The sequence below is a fragment of the Physeter macrocephalus genome, chromosome 1 (assembly GCF_002837175.3).
Source record: "Physeter macrocephalus isolate SW-GA chromosome 1, ASM283717v5, whole genome shotgun sequence".
NCBI classification, from domain to species: domain Eukaryota; kingdom Metazoa; phylum Chordata; class Mammalia; order Artiodactyla; family Physeteridae; genus Physeter; species Physeter macrocephalus.
Window position 1 is genome coordinate 52,717,642 of NC_041214.2, and position 4,303 is coordinate 52,721,944.

General features: G+C 48.4%; 1 protein-coding gene across 7 annotated transcripts in view; it reads left to right on the plus strand.

The window, feature by feature from the left end:
- RSRC1 (arginine and serine rich coiled-coil 1) overlaps nt 1-4,303 on the plus strand; it is a 440,472-nt gene that overhangs the window by 10,967 nt on the left and 425,202 nt on the right. For 2 of the 7 annotated variants that reach the window (XM_055081583.1, XM_055081595.1), the window contains one exon: nt 2,902-2,986. The exons of the other annotated variants lie outside the window; for them this stretch is intronic. The gene's annotated coding sequence lies outside the window, so the exon portion shown is untranslated. The remainder of the gene's footprint in view (nt 1-2,901; nt 2,987-4,303) is intronic. 7 annotated transcript variants of the gene reach the window in all.

Genomic DNA, 4,303 nt, shown 5'->3' on the forward strand with positions numbered 1-4,303 from the left:
AAGAAAGGAAGGAAGGGAGGAAGGAAGAAAGGAAGAAAGGAAGGAAGGAAGAAAGGAAGGAAGAAATGAAGGAAGGAAGAAAGCAAAAAAGGAAGGAAGGAAGTGAGGAAGGAAGGGAGGAAGAACGGGAGGAAGAAAGGAAGGAAGGGAGGAAGAAAGGAGTGAAGAAAGGAAGGAAGGAAGAAAGAAAGGAAGAAGGCAAAATAAAGTGGGATAAAATATAGTTATTAAAATAAAAAATAATTATTAAGAAGAAAAATTTTATTAAAAAAAAAAAGGGTCAGTCAGAACCCCAGGACAAATGGTGAAAGCAAAGCTATACAGACAAAATCTCACACTGCAGCACACACATATACACTCAGAAAAAGAGAAAAAAGGGAAAATAATAATATATCTTTCTCCCAAAGTCCACCTCCTCAACTTGTGATGATTCGCTGTCTATTTAGGTTTTCCACAGGTGCAGGGCACTTCAAGTTGATTGTGGAGCTTTAATCTGCTGCTCCTGAGGCTGCTGGGAGAGACCTCCCCCTCTCCTCTTTGTTCGCACAGCTCCTGCGTTTCAGCTTTGGACTTGGCCCCGCCTCTACGCATAGGTTGTCCGAGGGTGTCTGCTCTTGTCTCAGACAGGACGGGGTTAAAGGAGCAGCTGATTCGGGGGCTCTGGCACAGGCCGGGGGGAGGGAGGGGCATGGATGCGGGGTGAGCCTGCGGCAGCAGAGACCAGCGTGACACTGCACCAGCCCGAGGCGTGCCGTGCGTTCTCCCGGGGAAGCTGTCCTTGGATCTTGGGACCCTGGCAGTGGTGGGCTGCACAGGCTTCCGGGAGGGGAGGTGTGGAGAGTGACCTGTGCTCGCACACAGGCCTCTTGGTGGCAGCAGCAGCAACCCTAGCGTCCCACACCCGTCTCTGGTGTCCGTGCCGACAGCCACGGCTCGCGCCCGTTTCTGGAGCTTCTTTATGTGGCGTGCTTAAACCCCTCTCCTCGCGCACCAGGAAGCAAAGAGGCAAGAAAAAGTGTCCTGTCTCTTCGGTAGCTCCGCGCCCGTCTCTGGAGCTCCTTTAAGCGGCGCGCTTAAACCCCTCTCCTCGCGCACCAGGAAGCAAAAAGGGAAGAAAAGTTCTCTTGCCTCTTTGGCAGCTCCAGACTTCTTCCAGACTCCCTCCCGGCTAGCCGTGGTGCACTAACCCCTACAGGCTGTTTTCACGCTGCCAACTCCAGACATCTCCCTGAGATCCGGCAGAAGCCCGAGGCTCAGCTTCTAGCCCCCGCCCGCCCCGGCGGGTGAGCAGACAAGCCTCTTGGGTTGGTGAGTGCCGGTCGGCACCGATCCTCTGCTCGGGAATCTCTCCGCTTTGCCCTCCGCACCCTGTTGCTACGCTCTCCTCCGTGGCTCTGAAGCTCCCCACTCTGCCGTCTGCAGTCTCTGCCTGTGAAGGGGCTTCTAGTATGTGCGAACCTTTCCTCCTTCACAGCTCCCTCCCGCTGGTGCAGGGCCCATCCCTATTCTTTTGTCTCTGTTTATTCTTTTATCTTTTGCCCTACCCCGGTACGTGGGGTGTTTCTTGCCTTTTGAGAGGTCTGAGATCTTCTGCCAGCGTTCAGTGGGTATTCTATAGGAGCAGTTCCACCTGTAGATGTATTTCTGATGTATCTGTGAGGAGGTAGGTGATCTCCACGTCTTACTCTTCCTCCATGTTCTCTCTTCCCCCCTTCCTCCTATTTTTGTTTGCTGGATCATCTTCTCATATATTTCTGAGGATATTAACTGATTTTTAAAAAATTTTCTGGCATGTCCCTGGTTTACTATGAGTTCCTTTTTTTCTTTCTTTTCTGTTTGGCTTCTGTCTCATGATGAAGTCTTTCATCACATGATTGATTTTCTTTTGTTGTATAATTACTAAAAAGTTAACAAAATAGTTTGTAGAAAAAAAGTTTACTGTGTGGAATTCCCTGGTGGTCCAGTGGTTAGGACTTCTTGGTCTCATTGCCAGGTGCCTGGGTTCAATCCCTGGTTGGGGAACTAAGATACCACAAGCTGCATGGCGTGGCCAAAAAAAAAAAAGAAAAAGTTTACTGTGTTCAAGGTTTGGGCTTGGCTTGGTTATAATACTTTTATAATACTTACATATCTTCTTCCAGGTACTGTTTAGTTTTTGGAGAAAATAATCCTCTATCTGAATTCTTGGATCCAAGCAGACACAGGGCTACAGTATTTACTGTTAGATTGTAGACTTTCACTTAATCCCTTTAACTTTTAGTTGAGCATCTCTCTGCCCTCTTTTACTGTGCCCCTGGACCTGGTGCTTCACTGTTTCATCATTTTTCCAAAATAAACCACCTTTCCTGCTGGGATTGGGGAATAGTAGTCACTTATCTGGGTTGGATGGCAGAGGGGACCTTGGAGATTACTTCTTTTACAGGCTTTCAACCAATTACCTTGTTTTTTAGTTCTGTGCCTCATTGTGCCTGCTATGGTATCTTGTGTCTCGAATTCCTGATCCTTTCGATTTTTGCTATGTGAATTGGCTTTTCTCCTGTTGGAATTCTCTGCAGTTGCTTGACGTTCAGCTTTCTTAGCTTTAAATCCTGCATCTGTTTTTCATTTGCTAAAAATTTGTTGACATATCTTGTCTACTCTTCCTGTTGTTTTTTCCTCTGGTCTCTTTATCATTGTGCATTTATGCTTTTTTATCTTTTACTTTAATTTTAGTATTTGTTAAACCAGATAATAGATAAAAACTCATGTTAATTTATATGGTTATTTGTGGGTAAAGAAAAGTCTTAACTGTTTAAAGGTGAAATCAAGAAAGGAAGAAAGAAACGGGAAATAAGAACAGTTAGTGGGGGAGATAGAAGATCGCAGAAGAGTAAGGCATGGAGATCAGCTTTCTCCCCACAGATTCATCAGAAATACATCTACAAGTGGAACAACTCCTACAGGACACCTATAGAACGCTGGCAGAAGGCCTCAGACCTCCCAAAAGGCAAGAAACTCCCCACGTACCTGGGTAGGGCAAAAGAAAAAACAGAGACAAAAGACTAGGGATGGGACCTGCACCAGTGGGAGGGAGCTGTAAAGGAGGAAAGGTTTCCACACACTAAGAAGCCAATTCGCGGGCGGAGACTGCGGGTGGCTGAGGGGGGAAGCTTCGGAGCCATGGAGGAGAGTGCAGCAACAGGGGTGTAGAGGGCAAAGCAGAGAGATTCCCGCACAGGATTGGTGCCTACCAGCACTCATCAGCCTGAGTCTGTTCTGCTCATCCGCTGGAGCGGGTGGGGGCTGAGAGCTGAGGCTCAGACTTTGGTCGGATCGCTGGGAGAGGACTGGCAGAGTGAACACAGCCTGAAGGGGTTAGTGCACCATGGCTATCCGGGAGGGAGTCCGGGGAAAAGTCTGGACCTGCAGAAGAGGCAAGAGACTTTTTCTTCCCTCTTTGTTTCCGGGTGCATCAGGAGAGGGGACTAAGAGTGCTGCTTAAAGGAGCTCCAGAGATGGGCGTGAGCTGCGGCTAACAGCGTGGACCCCAGAGATGGGCATGAGATGCTAAGGCTGCTTCTGCCACCACCAAGAAGCCTGTGTGCGAGGACAGGTCACTATCCACACCTCCCTTCCGGGGAGCCTGTGCCGCCCGCCACTGCCAGGGTCCCGTGATCCAGGGACAACTTCCCCAGGAGAACGCGTGGCACGCCTCAGGCTGGTGCAACGGCCTGCTGGCCTCTGCCGCCGCAAGCTCGCCCTGCACTCCATGCCCCTCCCTCCCCCCAGCCTGAGTGAGTCAGAGCCCCTGAATCAGCTGCTCCTTTAACCCTGTCCTGTCTGAGCAAAGAACAGACACCCTCTGGCGACCTACACACAGAGGCAGGGCCAAATCCAAAGCTGAACCCCGGGAGCTGTGCGAACAAAGAAGAGAAAGGGAAATTTCTCCCAGCAGCCTCAGGAGCAGCAGATTAAATCTCCCAATCAACTTGATGAACCCTGCTTCGGTGGAATACCTGAATCGACAACGAATCATCCCAAATTGAGGAGGTGGACATTGGGAGCAAGATTTATTATTTTTTCCCCTTTTCCTCTTTTTGTGAGTGTGTATGTGTATGCTTCTGTGTGAGATTTTGTCTGTATAGGTTTGCTTTTACAATTTGTCCTACGGTTCTGTCCATCCGTGTTTTTTTTTCAGTTTAAAAAAATTTTTTTTTCTTAATAAGTATTTTTTATTTTTCATTTTATCTGTATTTTATTTTATCCCCTTTCTTTCTTCCTCCCTCCCTCCCTCCCTCCCTCCTTTCTTTCTTTCTTTCTTTCT